This window comes from Amblyomma maculatum, chromosome 10 (assembly GCF_055883805.1).
Source record: "Amblyomma maculatum isolate TAMU_Amacu chromosome 10, ASM5588380v1, whole genome shotgun sequence".
Taxonomy (NCBI): Eukaryota; Metazoa; Arthropoda; class Arachnida; order Ixodida; family Ixodidae; genus Amblyomma; species Amblyomma maculatum.
The window spans coordinates 116,379,663-116,396,855 of NC_139353.1; the positions used below are offsets into that span (position 1 = coordinate 116,379,663).

Consider the following 17,193-nt stretch of genomic DNA (forward strand, 5'->3'; position numbering starts at 1 on the left):
TTTAGAAAGCTCATATTAAATGTATATCATCCAGAGCAGATCTCATGTTTAGTACCAAAAACGGAACATTTCACTTCCACCATTTTCACCGAAAAACAAAATGCATACTACATCTGGAGTACGCATCATTAATATGGAACCCAAGCCTTGTATCTAACTAATGCCCGGGAGAGTGCAAAAGTCGCTCAGATCGCTATAGCGTCCACATTCACAACGCAATGTGTGAAAAAAAGGCAAAATGTTCCACTTCATGCTGTCAGGTTCATAATTTCTCGTATTTGCCTGTTTCATAAGCTTTATCCTCAGAAGGAACAACTGTAAATGTCGGTTTTCTTTGAGTTCCCTACCCAAGACTTGGTCAAAATTAATACTTACGATATTTGGTCATTAACTACGTCCACTTCAGAAAAATCAGAGCCTGCATCCATGCCAGATATTTTCTGCTTACAGAATAAAAACATTACGCCGCTAATGGTCATTGAAACAGAATAAAAATTTTATGCAACTTTGTTTATTCTTTCCGCTTTATCTTATATGTTTTCTAGCTTTCCCTGTCACCAGTGGACACAAACGGCAGTGGTTGCAACCATGGGTTGACCACCCTCTACTTGAAGCAATACTGAGCACATGTTCTGGAAACACACTTGAATGCATCCTAAAATATGTGAACGTATTGCAGCATACTTAATGTAGAACTTTTATTCTTGGAACTATGCACATATTTTTGAACAAAAAGACATCTGTGAGACGCACAGAAGTTTACTGGACGGTGAAGTTATAGGCAGTGCTCAAGGAGCACTTTGCTTTGGGCTAGTTGGTTCATGGTTGAAGTGAATTATGAAGACGGCGCGAAAGGGACGAGGACAAGGAAGGAACACCAAAATAACAGGACAGGCGCCAACTATCAACTGATGTTTATTCGCGCAAGCCCTTTCATTTTTTTATGAAACACCCAAACCATATCACAAAGGCCTATCACATAGTCATCCACGTGGAGCACTCAGATCACCGGCGGTATTGGTCACAGACAAGAAAAAACCTCACAGTATAATAAGCCAGTAAACAATAAAATAGCAATTCATCACAGTAAAGCACGCCATCCAAAAATATATAAAAGCAACCTGCTCGAAAGAGTCCTAAGATTATCGGAGTGCACAAAGACACACAATAAACATATTGTCACGTAGCCGTTCAGGCCCGTAACCAGAAGGTCGGTTTTAATAGGGGGTTGACGTAGTAAGCACAGAAGAGCAGGTCCAAGAGAGCACTGAGTGACAGCAGCAGACTTCAGCTTCTTCTCGAACGCCACGGGGCCACTTCTTCGAGTCCGCGCACGAGACTCTCGATGAGCAGCCGCCTAGCGGCTGCTGTTGCACACGCTACATTACCCCACTCTCTAAAAAAAATAAATGTCAACTTGATGAATTCGAAAGCAGAAAGAAAAAAAAAATAAAGCAAGCAACATGCGTTAGGCGGTGCGCTAATTTTCTCGCGAAAAGTACAGCTTCATGCGCTCGATATGGACAACCTCGAATTTCTGCTGGCGACGAGTAGAAGAAGCACGAAGAAGCCGTCCGGAAGCACTTCGCACGTGACGTCGCTCAGCTGACGGAGCACTTTGTATGTCCCAAAGTGCTGCTTCAAAAGTTTTTCAGATAGTCCCCGACGTCGAATCGGAGTCCAGAGCCACACCCTGTCGCCCGGTGCGAAGTCACTACACGGTGGCGGTGATCGTAACGCTGGGCGTCTCGGCCTTGCTGGTTCCGGATGCGTGCCCTCGCCATTTGTCGCGCTTCTTCTGCGCGTTGAGTGAACTCCTCGGCGCCATCTTCGAGGTCACGGCCGTCGTGGGGCAACATGGCTTCGAGCATTGTCGAAACTTCGCGGCCGTACAATAAGGAGAACGGCGTCATTTGCGTTGTTTCCTGCTGCGCCGTGTTGTACGCAAACGTGACGTACGGGAGGACGTCATCCCAAGACCGATGTTCAACATCCACGTACATGGACATCATGTCCGCGAGAGTTTTGTTCAGACGTTCTGTCAAGCCATTAGTTTGTGGATGGTAGGCGGTTGACCTGCGATGGGTAGTGCCGCTTAGCTGCATGACAGATTCCAGTAGCTTGGCAGTGAAAGCAGTGCCTCGGTCCGTTAATATAACTGTCGGGGCGCCGTGCCTCAGGACTATGCGTTCGATGAAAACTTTCGCTGCCTCGATTGCCGTACCACACTAGAGGGCCTTCGTTTCAACGGAACGCGTGAGGTAATCTGTAGCGACAATAATCCACCTGTTGCCGGATGCAGAGATTGGAAAAGGACCCAACAGATCCATGCCAACTTGTTCGATTGGGCATCTTTGCACTTGAACAGGATGCAGTAAACCGGCCGGTTTCACAGGCGGTGTTTTCCGTCGCTGGCAATCATGGCATGTTCTCACGTAATTGTCGTACTGCGGCCGCAAGGTTTGGCCAGTAATAACTCTTCTTAATTCGGGCCAGAGTTTTAGCATACCCCAGGTGACCCGCGGTGGGCTCATCATGACATGCCTGTAAGATTTCTTCGGAAAGTGACTGTGGTACGACGAGGAGGTGATCTCTTCCCGTCGGAGTGAAGTTGATCTTGTATAAGACATTGTTTCGCATGCAGAACGATGAATGCGTTCTGGCGAAGAGACGGGGAACTTCTGTAGTGCGCGCTTCCAGAAAATCGATAAGTGGCGCGAGAGCCGGATCGTTACGTTGCTGCTGCGAAACAGTGAGCTCGTCGACGACTGCGATAAGGGGAAAGTCTGGTTCTTCGTCTTCCCGCGCAGCCTCGACAGGTAAACGGGACAAGCAGTCAGCGTCGTTGTGCTGACGTCCAGACTTATACACGATGGTCATGTCGAACTCCTGTAGCCGTAAGCTCCATCGTGCAAGGCGTCCGGAGGGGTCTCGCAAGTTCGTTAACCAGCACAGAGAGTGGTGGTCACTCACAACCCGAAAGTGCCGGCCATAAAGATAGGGTCGAAATTTCATCACCGCCCATACAACAGCCAGACATTCTTTTTTGGTGGTGGAATAGTTCGATTCGGCACGGGACAAAGTCTGGCTGGCGTATACGATAACTCGCTCGGCACCATCTTGCCACTGGACGAGTACAGCGCCTAGACCCACGTTGCTGGCATCTGTGTGGACCAGAGCCTCGGCATTCGCATCGAAATAGGCAAGCACAGGTGTTGTTTGCAAGCGGTGCCGTAACTCGTCGAATGCCTTTTGCTGTTCGTCCGTCCAGGTGAAGGTGACATCATCCCGGGTGAGACGTGTCAACGGAGCGGCAATGCGTAAAAAGTTTTCAATAAATCTGCGGTAATAGGCGCTGAGGCCCAAGAAACGGCGAACTGTCTTCTTGTTACATGATGTAGGGAATTTGCTGACGGCTGTTGTTTTAGCGGGGTCGGGACGAACTCCTCGATGGCTGACGACGTGGCTCAAGAACCGGAGCTCTTCATAGCCAAAGTGACACTTTTGTGGTTTTAACGTGAGGCCGGCAGATCTGATAGCCCGTAGCACAGCGGAGAGACGTTGGAGGTGTTCCTCGAACGTTGGTGAAAACACAACAACGTCGTCCAGGTAAACTAGACACATCTGCCATTTAGGAACAGATAGAACTGCGTCAATCATTCGCTGAAATGTCGCTGGAGCGGAGCACAATCCGAAAGGTAGGACTTTGAATTCATAAAGTCCATCGGGCGTGACAAACGCTGTCTTCTCGCGATCATGTTCATCGACTTCGGTCTGCCAGTAACCGCTCTTAAGATCAAGCGATGAAAAGTATCGCGCGTGGCGCAGCCGGTCTAATGAGTCATCAATGCGTGGCAGCGGGTAGACGTCTTTTTTTGTGACCTGATTGAGCTTACGGTAGTCTACACAAAACCTTAAGCTTCCGTCTTTCTTCTTAATGAGGACAACAGGCGAAGCCCAGGGACTCCTCGGTGGCTTGATGACACCGTCATTTAACATCTCGTTGACTTGTTGAGCAATGACTTCGCTTTCCCGCGGTGACACTCGGTAGGGGTTCTGTCGGACTGGTCGGGTGCGGTCGTCGGTTATTATGCGGTGCTTGGTCAAGGGCGTCTGTTTAACCGCGGAGGCGGATGAGGAGTAGTCTTGGAACTGAAAGAGTAGCCCGACGAGTCTTTCCTTCTCTGCCGGTGATAGAGCGTGATTCACATCAGGGTCGAAGTTGGGCGTTTGGCTGGCAGACGTGTTGGTCTCAAGAACAAAGCATCGTGGGCAGGTTCTGCGACACCTTCAAAGTAAGCTACCCTGGTGCCTTTAGCGATGCGTTGCCGTTCGTTTCCGAAGTTCGTAATCAGCACGTGAGCTAGGCCATTAGTCAGATGAACTATACCGCGTGCAACACAGACTCCATGATGTAACAGAAGCTCTGTGTTCTGTTCGGCAACACCGGCAGCACAGGACTGGTCGTCGCACCTGACCGTGACGGGAGCAGACGAACGTGGCGGCATGGATACATCCGCGTCAACGATGCGTAAAGGTGCGTGGCGTTGTTCTGAGTCAGCGGTCATTGTTGCAGGCGCCGAAAACGTTACAGTACGGCGACGAACATTAATAATGGCCGCATGCTCACGTAAAAAGTCCGTGCCGAGTATGAGGTCCTTGCAGCAGTGCGGCAGGATAACGAAAACGGCTACAAAGGCTGAATCCGCGATTGTTACTCGGGCAGTGCATCGTCCGATCGGCGTCATAAGGTGACCGCCAGCAGTACGAATTTGCGGCCCCAGCCATTCAGTTTTCACCTTAGAGAGCCGATCTGCGAAATTATTGCTTATTATTGAAAAGTCTGCTCCGGTGTCTACCAAAGCGGTTACTGGGTGTCCGTCGACCAGAACGGAAAGGTCAGAGCTAACAACGTGATCGGCTGGAGGTTGATTGCGAGTTTCGGGTTCATGGAGCGGCGGAGGCATCGTAGTCACAGCATCGGGCTGAGTCGTCACGGGAGGGTCTTCGGTACATTGATTCCGTTCGTCAGCAACCTGCCCCCCTGAGGTCGCCGCCTTCAGTTTCCCCGGTGTGGGCTTGGCGACCGGCGCCTCGGTACATGATTAAACTCACGGCGGCCGGCTGACGAGTAGCGCACGGGCGAAGACTGTGTTCTGTCGCTCGAAGAGGTAGCCCGGGTTGCCAGATATTCTTCGAATTCTGGAGGGCGTTCGCCGACCCGGGGACGCGGGGAATCACGAGCAAAACCCCGAAGACCGAGGTCACGGTAAGGACAACGACGGTACAAGTGGCCGGGTTCTCCGCAGTGGTAGCACAGCGGCCGTTGGCGAGGAGTGCGCCAGACGTCTGCCTTCCGAACCGGTTGCTGCATGACGGGGCTCTGCTGGGATGGCGACTGCTAGGGAGGCTGGTAGGATAGTGGCTGAGGAGCGGACGGCTGCATGACGAGGCTCTGCTGGGTTGGCGGCTGGTAGGAAGGTTGGTAGAACGGTGACTGCAGAGTGGGCGGCGGCTGTGCTTCGAAACGAAGCTGTTGCGAAGCAGGCACTGCAGGCCGACGAAGAGCCGCTGCGTAATTCATAGAACGTGGCTCCAACAGTGACTCAGGCGGTGAAAATGTCTGACGGATTTCTTCACGCACGGCTTCGGTGACAGCCGCGGCAGTCGGGTTAGGCGATCCAAGATTGAACTTGAGGAGCTCCTCGCGAACTACCTCGCGGATCAGCTCACGCAGAGAGTGATCTTCAGTGGACCCGTTCAAAGTGGCCACACTGCTGAAGGGTTGATGACAGGCAGACTCCGTGCGCCGGTATCGTTGCTGCAGGGCTCGCTCAATGAGGGTAGCTTCTTTTATGAAGTCCGCGACAGTTTGGGGTGGACTGCGAACTAGACCAGCGAAGAGGGGTTCTTTTACGCCCTGCATCAGGTGGCGCAACGTCGCTGGTTCTGTCATGTCGGGATCAGCCCGTCGGCAGAGACGGGTCACGTCCTCAGCGAACATGGCCACGCTCTCGTTAGGTAATTGCACACGAGCGTCTAGGAGGCGGCGTGCGCGATCACGGCGGTCATGGCTGGCTAAAGTGTCCCGCAGCTGCTGGCGAAAGGAATACCAGCTTTGAAGACTGGCTTCCCTATTCTCATACCACGTTTTTGCGCAGTCTTCAAGAGCGAAATATACATTGCGCAGCTTCTGAGCAGGGCTCCACTGATTGAATTGCGCCACTCGCTTGAATTAGTCGATCCAATCGTCTACATCTTCCGTGGTAGCGCCATGGAAACTGGGGGGGCGTACGAGGCTGCTGAAGCAGCAACTGATGCTGACTTGCCTGTGCCATTACAGAAGTCTCTAACTGCTGGTCAGCTGGCGTCGGTTCAGGTAGAGGAGCGAATCCCGGCGCCAGACCTCGGAGGCGACAGCTGTAGCGATGAACGGGTGTCGACACGAGCGGAAGCCGGTTGGGACTCGATGAGCGGCAGCGAGAGGCCCGAGACATGTAATTCAAGGCCTCACCTCCACCAGTGTCACGAAGCCGTTCAGGCCCGTAACCAGAAGGTCGGTTTTAATAGGGGGTTTACCTAGTAAGCACAGAAGAGCAGGTCCAAGAGAGCACTGAGTAACAGCAGCAGACTTCAGATTCTTCTCGAACGCCACGGGGCCACTTCTTCGAGTCCGCGCACGAGACTCTCGATGGGCAGCCGCCTAGCGGCTGCTGTTGCACACGCCCACGCTCAATATCAACCACAAATTGAAATCAACCACACAATGCAGATACGCTCGTGCCCAAGGCAAACAGCGCACGTGGTTGTAATCTTCCGTTCGACCGCAATAACGAAAACAGGTGACAATAATTATCAGAAAGACCAACAGAAACGCCGAAAAAAAGGTGCACATGAAGGTTTGAACAGGTGACAATGGAAACAAAAATGACCAACAGAAACTCGGAAAGAACGTGCATAAGAAGTTTAAAAGCTAAGGGAATCAACTCATCGTCAACGTAAAACGAAAACAACGGAAAAAAACACCTATCAAGAAAAATAAAACCCAAGTATAAAATCTAGAGGAATCCTTCAAGAAAAGCGACCTCAGAGTCGCTGATTGATATGGGCGCTTGCTAACGCACAAACTTCCTACTTTCTTGATGAAATAAGCCTCTACTACTTCTCGCTCTACGTTTTCTCTACCAGAGTTCAAAAAAATCGTCTTTTCTAGTTCCGGACGACACCCTTGGCAGGCTTTCAAGTGGTCTGCTAGGAATCTTCCATGCTGATTGCGAACATTCCGCATATGTTCACTGGCACGCTCATTGAAACAACGACCGGTTTGCCCTATCTAGACCAAACCACAGCTCAAAGGAATCTGATACACAACTCTTGACTTACATTTGGTGAACTTATTTTAATGTTTAATAGCGCAAACCGGTCGTTTATCTGGCTTATTCATTGAGCAAAGCTTAGAAAGTTTTGAAGGCGCAGAAAACACAACTTGTACCTGAAATTTACTTGCAACTTTTTGGGTGCTTCATAAAAAAAATGAAAGGGTTTGCGCGAATAAACATCAGTTGATAGTTGGCGCCTGTCCTGTTTTTTTGGTGTTCCTTCCTTGTCCTCGTCCCTTTCGCGCCGTCTTCATAATCCACTTCAACCATGTACCAACTAGCCCAAAGCAAAGTACTTCTTGAGCATATTTCTTCTTCATTGGGCCCTTTGCTGTATCAAAGTTTCCGCACCGACCCTGAAATTTCTTGTGCTAACCTTATTGCCGTATCTGCCTGCCAATCACGAGTGGTCTCCTTCTGCCTAAACAAGAAAATAATTCCCTTAGAGGTTCATGCCCTCATCGGCGTCCTGCAGCCATCGTGGGGCCAGGCAAGACGCATTTGTAAGATACTCAAATCTGAGTGCTGGAGGCAAGTTCGGATGTTTCATGATTGGGCGCGCGTCCTTATATAGCTTGGAAGAGAACCGATAAAAGAGCACTGGCGGTTAGAAGAAATGAAAAGGCTGGCGGCAAGAACTACAGAGTTTCTTTGGCAACGTGCTTTGACGAGTCTGATTTCCCGGCCGAAAGAATCTTCTGGTGACCGCTCCAGACAGCTCACCGTTCTTGGAGACGCGGTTCTTCCAGAAAGAGTCAAGGAACTTTTGGAGAAGGGACCAAAGTTCAGCTTACCACCACGCGCCAAACGTCAAGAGTTGCTGGCTATGGTCAGAAGAGTGGCTGGCCATGCACCGGAGCGAGAAACAGAAAGGATCATAGGAGAAGGCGTCGCCTGCGTTGTGAAATGCGTTGGGGCTAATCCCCCAAAACACCCGCCGCTTGAATAAGTGTCGCAAGCTCTCAAGGAAAATGATCTTCTAGCACTCCAAGCTGACAAGGAAGGTAGTTTCGCTGTCCTGCCGACGTGGTTGTTCCGGGAAAAGGCTACTGCAGCCGTCAACAAGAACTTAAAACGCGTCTAGTTCAATGCGCTTCTTGTAAAACGGCAAGCACTAAAGATTCTGGATGATTTGCATTTGGACGCCATCAAGAAGAGAGCGAAAGACGAAGATAGAACTTTCCTTGAAGTATTCTTTAGAGTAAAGACTCACAAGCCTGGGATGCCACTACGCACCATTGTTTCGGAAAGAAGAACGTGGCAATGGGTCGTCAGTTGCTACCTGCAGAAGAACCTTTGCACACTGGTGAGCGATGATCGTTTCCTTGTGCGCAGTTCTTCAAACGTCGTACAGCAACAAGAGTCTTTGCCTCCCCTAGAACACAATGGGTTCTCTATCGACATTGAAGAATTGTATTATTCCGTTCCTCATCAAGGACTCCTAAGTGCGGTCAGAGAAAAGATCATGGACACAGGTGTTGTTCAGTTTCAAAATTCCGCTGGGATTAGCAGCGAGAGCTTTGTAGCTCTGCTAGAATTCTACTTGAACTCAACCGCTATTTCGTTTGAAGGTGATTTCTTTGTTCAAAAAAGAGGTGTCTGTATTGGGTCTTTTGTGGCACCTGTTCTTTGTGACTTTTTCTTGTCAGCTGTTGGAAATGAAATCAAAAGTCAACTCCATGACCCGAATATTGTTTCCGTTTTCAGATATGTCGATGATTTTTTGATTATTCTGAAGGGGGCACCTGAGTTTGATTTAGCTGAGAGAGCGACTAGCACGTTGTCCGTTTTCCGCAATCACAGCCAAGGCCTCAGATTTACATGGGAGGAACCGGTTAACAACGAACTGCAGTTCTTAGACTTAAGGCTTGTGTTCAACAACGGTCATATTTGCTGGACGTACAATCCCAGATCAAGGAAAGGATTGCTACCTTTTGACAGTGCCCTCTCGAAGCTCCTCAAATAAGCTATAAATGCGTATTCACTTCAGAGCGCTTTAGGAAATCATGCCATCACATGATGTCGGTTAGCTTTGGCGCCCAAGTAAAAAGGCTGGAAGAAGCAGGCTACCCGCCCCCATTAATATTGGCTGTTTCTGAAATGTTGCTTCAGAAAGTGAAGAGACAAAAATGTTGAAAGAAACCCGGAAGTACGAAGGAAGCATATGCCAGTTATTCCTTACATCCATAAAGTATCCCATAGCATCAAAAAAGTTGCAAGTAAATTTTAGGTTCAAGTTGTGTTTTCTGCGCCTTCAAAACTTCCTAAGCTTTGCTCAATGAACGAGCCAGATAAACGACCGGTTTGCCCTATTAAGCATCAAAATAAGTTCACCAAATGTAAGTCAAAAGTTGTGTATCAGATTCCTTTGAGCTGTGATTTGGTCTACGTAGGGCAAACCTGTCGTAGTTTCAATGAGCGTGCCAGTGAACATATGTACAATTTTCGCAATCAGCATGGAAGCTTCCTAGCAGACCACTGCAAAGCCTGCCAAGGGTGTCGTCCGGAACTAGAAAAGACGATTTTTTAAAAATCTGGTAGAGAAAAAGTAGAGCGAGAAGTAGTAGAGCATTATTTCATCTAGAAAGTAGGAAGTTTGTGCGTTATCAAGCCGTTCATATCAATCAGCGACTCTGAGGTGGCTTTTCTTGAAGGATTCCTGTAGATTTTATACTTGGGTTTTATTTTTTTTTATAGGTGTTTTCGGTTGTTTTCGTTTTACGTTGACGATGAGTTGATTCCCTCAGCTTTTAAACTGCTTATGCACGTTCTTTCCGAGTTTCTGCTGGTCATTTTTCTTTCAATTGTCACCTGTTCAAGCCTTCATGCGCACCTTTTTTTCGGCGTTTCTGTTGGTCTTTCTGATAATCATTGTCACCTGTTTTCGTTATTGCGGTCGAAGGGAAGATTACAAACACGTGCCGTGTTTGTCTTGGGCACGAGCCTATCTGCATTGTGTGGTTGATTTCAATTTGTGGTTGATATGCTTATTTTGCGTGTTTGTGCACTCCGATAATCTTAGGATTCTTTCGAACAGGTTGCTTTTATATATTTTTGAAGGGCGTGCTTTACTGTGATGAATTGCTACTTTTTTGTTTACTGGCTTATACTGTCAGGTTTTTTCTTGTCTGTGACCAATACCGCCGGTGATCTGAGTGCTCCACGTGGATGACTATGTGATAGGCCTTTGTGATACGGTTTAGGTGCTTCATAAAAAAATGAAAGGGTTTGCGCGAATAAAAAATTGCTACTTTGTTTGTTTACTGGCTTATACTGTGAGGTTTTTTTCTTGTCTGTGACCAATACCGCCGCTGATCTGAGTGCTCCACGTGGATGACTATGTGATAGGCCTTTGTGATACGTTTTGGGTGCTTCATAAAAAAATGAAAGGGTTTGCGCGGATAAACATCAGTTGATAGTTGGCGCCTGTCCTGTTATTTTGGTGGTCCTTCCTTGTCCTCGTCCTTTTCGCGCCGTCTTCATAATCCACTTCAAATACGCAGTGATTTCGACCGGCACAGACTGGTGGTTTTTCATCGCCAATGGGTCTCACAAACCCTCATGATATATGTTTTGCGGTTCGGGTGATAAGTAAATCTTTCTTAAACAGCGTAAGAAAAGGGTCATAACGCAGACGTTTGTCCACATACGTTTGTGAATTTTAATGATATCCATAATCTCTGGTGCATCTACCTGTTCTTCGAAATCGAGTGTCTACGAAGTGTCCTCTGTTGTGTTCTTTATGTATCAGCCTTTATTAAAAGCGTACAAAATATATCTCCAGGTAGCACCAATTGTCCATATGTAATCTTTTATTTTGTATATCACCACATTTCTTTCTTTGATGAGCGGAATTTGCATTAGCAACAGCTGCAGAGTAAGCATTTGTGGCCTAGCCGTATGGCACTACCATGAAGATGCTTTAAAATTTATATTAGAAAATACATTTTGCCGTTTTCTTCCTCGTTCGGCAAGGGAAAGCGGGTAGGCTTAACAAAACCGCCTGATGGTTGGTTCATGATATTCATGCTTGTTGCTCAAATTAGGTTTGTATTGAATAAATCATTTTTCAAATTGCATTAGCAAATGTAGATTTAAATGTTTTCTCATTTCTGGTTCTGCCTTATTCAACTTTTTTTCAGACAAAGCAACGAAAACTCCAGCTAAAAAGCCCACCAAAAAAGAAGATGAAGGTAAGTAAAGTATACATTAGAGCGAATTGCACATGTGAGGTTAGTAATGGAGACTCAGTAGGGAGACGAAAAGAGCGAGTGAATTCAATGCGAGCTACTCCTCGGGGAAACTGCACTAGCAAGGAATATTTTATTTAGGATGGCCATCAACAAGAAGTATCAGCGATCCTCAAGTAAATACTTTTTAAATAATGTGATATTAGTTAGAATTCGATGCGGGCGTGTGACCAAGTATTGTAAAAACATCAAACCTACAGCATACAGCGAAATGCATCGGTCATATACACATAACACATAATTAAACCAAATCGAAAGTATAGAATATGTAAATGAATGTTCTGTTTTGTGGAGTATTTATCAAGGTAATAGGATGTATTTATCGGAAAGTAGTTCTGGAATAGTGCCCCGCAGTGGTGATACTGTGATTAGAGCGCTGGTATAGAGTGCTCGAGGATTCGGAATCGGATCCCGGCCGCCAAGGCCGCTTTTCGATGGAGGTTAAAAGCAAGGTCCCAGTGCGCTGCGCGATGTCAGTGCACGTTAAAGCTAAGAGACCACCAAGCTAAGAGACCGCAAGAGGCTTTTAAATCCTTCAGTCAACACAAGGATTGGTGATCGGTGGCGATACAAAATGGTCTTCCTTAAAGGTAAAGGCGAAGCAGCGCGGCCCCGACTATCGCCAAACATTCTTTTCAGCCTTAAAATAGTTCGACTCGTCACGGAAAGGGCGTGCCTTGCGTAGGCGATTACTTTATTGACATCGTCTTGCCGCTGAACGAGAACAGCGCCAAGGCTGACGTCGCTTGCATCTGTGTGAACCTCTGTGTCCGCATCGTTGACGAATGTGCAATTATCGGGGGTTAGAGATGGCTCAGTAGCTCGTTGAAGGCTGTCTGCTGTTCGCTGCCCAAGCGAACAGCAGACATCCCGCGTTTAGTGGGTTAGATTATTAGCGAGCTGAGCTGCTTTTCACAAAGCAACGGTAGTAGGAGCAGCATCCCAAGAATCGCCAGGCTGCATTTTTTTTTTCTCGATTGCGAAAATACCCAAACGGCCGCAAGATTTCAGATTCAACACAGATGCCGGCAGCATACACAATGTGGCCAAAAAATTTCAATTCATTGAAACCAAAGCGATACTTTTAGGTTTAAGGAAGAGGTTTGCCAACCGAACGGTTTAAAGGACAGCTATGACGCGGTGCAGATAATCCGTAAAAGTTGTCGAAAAGATCATCGCGTAGTCCATGTAAACGTGACATGTCTGTTATTTTAGACCTTAAAGCAAAGTGTTCCTCAACCTCCGGCAGGTTGAAGTAACACCGCAGAGATGGAAGGCGAGGACGCTGAATTCGTAAAGACCATCCGATGTGACGAAGGCAGTTTTGTCACGCTCCCTTTATCAACTTCTATTGCTAATACCCGCTTCAGAGATCTATTGAAGGAAATAACTTGGCTTGCCGTGGTTGGTTCAAGGAGTCCTTCATATGCGGTTGTGGATATGCGTCTTTACTTTCACACTGTTCAACTATCGGTAGTCGACGTAGAAACGCAGTGTGCCGCCTTTCTTGGCGAAGACAAGAGACGACCACGGACTGTACGATGGTTGGACGACGTGTTCGGCGGCCATTTATCGGACTTGCTTCAGGATAGCATCTCGCTCGCGAGGAGACACACCACAGGGCTGTTGATGGATGGGTCGAGCACTTTTACGCGTAATAATGCTGCTTTCCACAATTTACGTTTGCCGCACTTTAGAGGACGACATGAAGAACGCACCAAACTGAAGCATGATGTCCTGCAGCTTCCTTCTTTCAGCGTGCCGAAGTTCTGTATAATGTCAAGGCTGTTGACTGCATCCTCTTTTGCCTGTCAACGTGGTTGTTTCAAAATTAGGCATTTGGTAACTTCCTCAACGGGGTCTCTAACACTGTGGCTGCTCCACAGAAACTAGGGTATGGTTCTTTGCTGGAATTTGTAATCTGTACATCTGTCTGATCGCAATGAATGAGGTCGAAACCGTAGCGCTACAAAGCGCCTGGTGTAAGTAAAAGAGATATATTAGGCTGGGCAACTCTGAGTCTCGGCTATGGCTTGTCGCAGATAACTCTCACAGAATACTGGCGCGTCGTAGCCCTGTGGGGCTATCATCGGTAATTCACCGTCAATGTCGAAACCCACTGAGCTCAGGTTTTCCTGTCCCTATCTCTATGGAGAAATTTATCAAACGATTCGGCAGAGATATCAAGGCACCGCGCTCGCGGAAGAAGTGAACGCCGAGGATACCCTTACGAGAACATTCGCTCAGAACGAGAAAGGGGACAACCAGCGTGTATTCACGAACCGTAACTCGGCTCGTACGTATAAAACTGGGTGCGAGAACATGACATCCGGCCATGAGTGTTTCGCAGACATCCCATGGCGTCGTCACTTTCTTTAGGACCTGCGCCAGTCGTCCGCTAAGTATGGACCTATGCACCTATGTCGCACCTGTAATAATCTGCACCTATGTCGATTAATGCCCTCAGCTCCTGTGAGTTCACAAGAAAAGAAATATCCATCGAGATCTGGTCTTTTCTAGAGCGTGCCGACTTCAAGTTCGGCTTAAGGTGATTTACTCTGTGCGGTGACTGGAGATGTTCGGCGATGCGGCGGTTGGTTTCGGGGTAATCTAGTTGGTGCGGTAGCGGTACTTGTTTGGACACGTGGCGATTTAGTTCAGAGTTATTCCTTCGTTTGGATGACGAATGCTGGTTGGTGATACAGCTGTCGTCGGGCCGAGCGATTAGGCCGGCGGTGCAACCTTTTTGGCAAATCGGCTTTCTGAAGCGGCGTCTCCAAAGCTCGCCGCAGCATGTTTTGACCGATGACGACGGCTGAAGGCCCCACGTCGCGTAATGGGATCCGGAAGACGAAGGGCGACTAGGCGAATGTAATCGTGATTAGAGGCGCGGTGAAGACGGTGGACAGCCCTACTTAAAAATCTTGCTTTAATTTCATACCCGATTAGGTATATTGGTTCATTGTACAGTATGAGCCGGTATTATACAGCGCGGAGCTCTGAAAAATAATTTTCTGTATTTTCATTGGCCCTCGTTTCTAGAAGAAACGCAATGGCATGTTCGAAAAAATATGCAGAGCTATAAAATACAAAGACTTAAACTGAAAAATGAAAAAAGACAACTTTCAGCAAGCAAGTCGACAATCGAACTTCGGTCAGACGCCCCACAGAGAGGTACTTGAACCGCTACTCCACAGCGCTCTTCTATTACCAAATTCACAACATGATTTTACACAAGAGAAATATCACGGAGAAATACACAATAGGGGTTAACACCAGGCTAGCTTGGTCTGCGTGATCCATCAGAATTCACACGTGTGTTGCAATGCTTCCATTCTCGGAGGCCAACAATAACATTGCGAACGGATTCTCGACAATACAGCCTTATATTCCTAGCTTCAATGCCTGATTGCTTGAGAGCCAGTGAGGAACGCCAAACACTGTCCACACCCAATACCAAGATCATGTCCAGTGATAGCCCGTCCTGCTAAGTCATGAGCCAGAACAAAGGTTCAGGGTGTATAATCGGCAATAGGTGAGCTGCGACCAGAAGGTCTGCACCAGAAGTAATGTACGAAGTATGAAAGAGCAAAGTTAACATAAATGGCAATATCACCACCTACACCATAAACTGTCATGATGTAGGGGTGCATATGGAACCGCTACTGGTTCCGAATAATATGGCTTTGGGGTCCGAGGGTTCTGGAAGTTGACGTAGGCGAGACCGGCAAAAGAAGCTTTCGTGATCTGGTTAGGTGGTGAGTTTGCGATGACTGCTGGATTGGTTTTCAGGGACGTTCACTCAAGAGGAAGGCCTCGGATGACATGATTTGCACAATCCAAGAAGCAGCAGACATGCGAGTAGGCGTAGGGTCGTACAGACGTAAAGCGATATGCATGCCGACACAAGAAGTCCTTTTTAATTGTGGCACCCGGTCTATCCCGAGTGCTCATGACACTCATCGTTGCGGCCAAGCGCGGAGGGCACGCTGTACTAGACACGTGACAATATAATGAAGAGCTGTAAATTAACGACACGAATACCACGTATTGTAGTAACTCTATTATTGATCAAGGTGCACCGAAAAAAGATTTCTGCAAAGAAGACCAATGTAAATTCCACAATAATCTTAGAATAGTTTACAATTTACCCCTAAATTTGAATTTGCGAAAACATTTATATCATTTTCACTTTAAGGTTAACATTCCAAAACCACTTAGGGAGATCGTAATTACAAATATCGCTGGTAGAACATTAAATGGCCTTTAATTAGCTGTAACTACAAAAAGCTATACTAGTTCAACAAGATACTCTCTACCGACGTCTTTTTTTATTTTTTTTATAAATGCACACAACTTCAATCCTACAGCCAAGGATGATCAGCATAAATACATGGTAATAGATATTGCAGTCCGAGAATAATATTTTGTATAAGCATTTTAGAGTTGCATATTAGCGTACTATGGTAAATAAGGTCAATCATTGTTATTTAAACCTACTAACAGTGCGCACCGAAAATCATTTTGCGTTTTGTCGGAAATTAAGCATGAGTCATTCAGGAATGAATGTAAAGCAAAGACTACTCCTTGATGCATACTACACCTTTACATTTTATGTCTAGAAGTTCTTCCTTCCCAAAATGTACCTTTTAAATATCTTTCCGACCAAATAAATAAATAGATTTAGATAATGCAAACCTTTACTGCTTGCCGACAAGAGTAATTCGCTAGTTCCTGCATGCAGAACAAACACCCTATAAGAAAATATCTGTATAGATGTGATATTATGGTACACTAAAGAACGATACAGTTTCAACTGCTTTTAGGAGTGGCGGACAGCACTACAGAAATTGCTGACAGCCAGCCGGAGCTTCCTACTACTACTCCCACTCCTAAAACGAAGGATGCCTCACCGCCTAAAATTCCTAACCACCCTCTCTATTACAGTGGTGGTAAGTTCATACACTATTTCTTTCTACAGTATGACTTCAAATGAGAAAATGTGATTCATTATCATTTCTTGGCTCATCATTGGCTTGGGAAAGATTGGGGGGCATGATCCGTGCATAGACTATGTCCCAGCGACAAAGCGATAAAAGAAAAACATTGCCGCCACAGGGTGTTATAAACCCTAAACAGAAAGAATAGACCAGCTTCTCAGGCCCAGCCACGATAACGCTCTGCTTCGATAATGAAAAAATATTTTTGCGTGCTTTTGGGCGTCATGAGAAAGAGAAAAGAGGCTGAATGGTGAAAAAGGCGAAGCACTAGTTGGCGTGCTTGGGGACTGGCAGTACCTACACTACGTACGTAAGAACAGCCTTGTTCGCTTCTAGCTATAACACGGTCCCTGCTTTCGAAGCGTTATTGCGTCCGAGACGGCCACGCAATAAAGCTAGGTGGCAGGGTTGTAAAGCGAAACGTCCGGGTCCCTCTGTTTTCATCGCTATGCATTGATATGCGCCTGTTTTTGACGTAATGTTGCTTTTAAAGCAGTGACCATGTTATAGCTAAAAGTGGATGAAACTCTACGTAGCAGTTGTGCTGGAGCTTGCTGGGTAGGT

General features: G+C 47.1%; 1 long non-coding RNA gene across 1 annotated transcript in view; it reads left to right on the forward strand.

Annotated features, from left to right (window-relative positions):
- The window catches only part of LOC146177302 (uncharacterized), a 64,895-nt gene that overhangs the window by 37,303 nt on the left and 10,399 nt on the right, over positions 1-17,193 (forward strand). Inside the window, exons 4-5 of the long non-coding RNA XR_014701299.1 lie at positions 11,522-11,572; positions 16,456-16,581. This is a non-coding gene — a long non-coding RNA (uncharacterized LOC146177302). The remainder of the gene's footprint in view (positions 1-11,521; positions 11,573-16,455; positions 16,582-17,193) is intronic.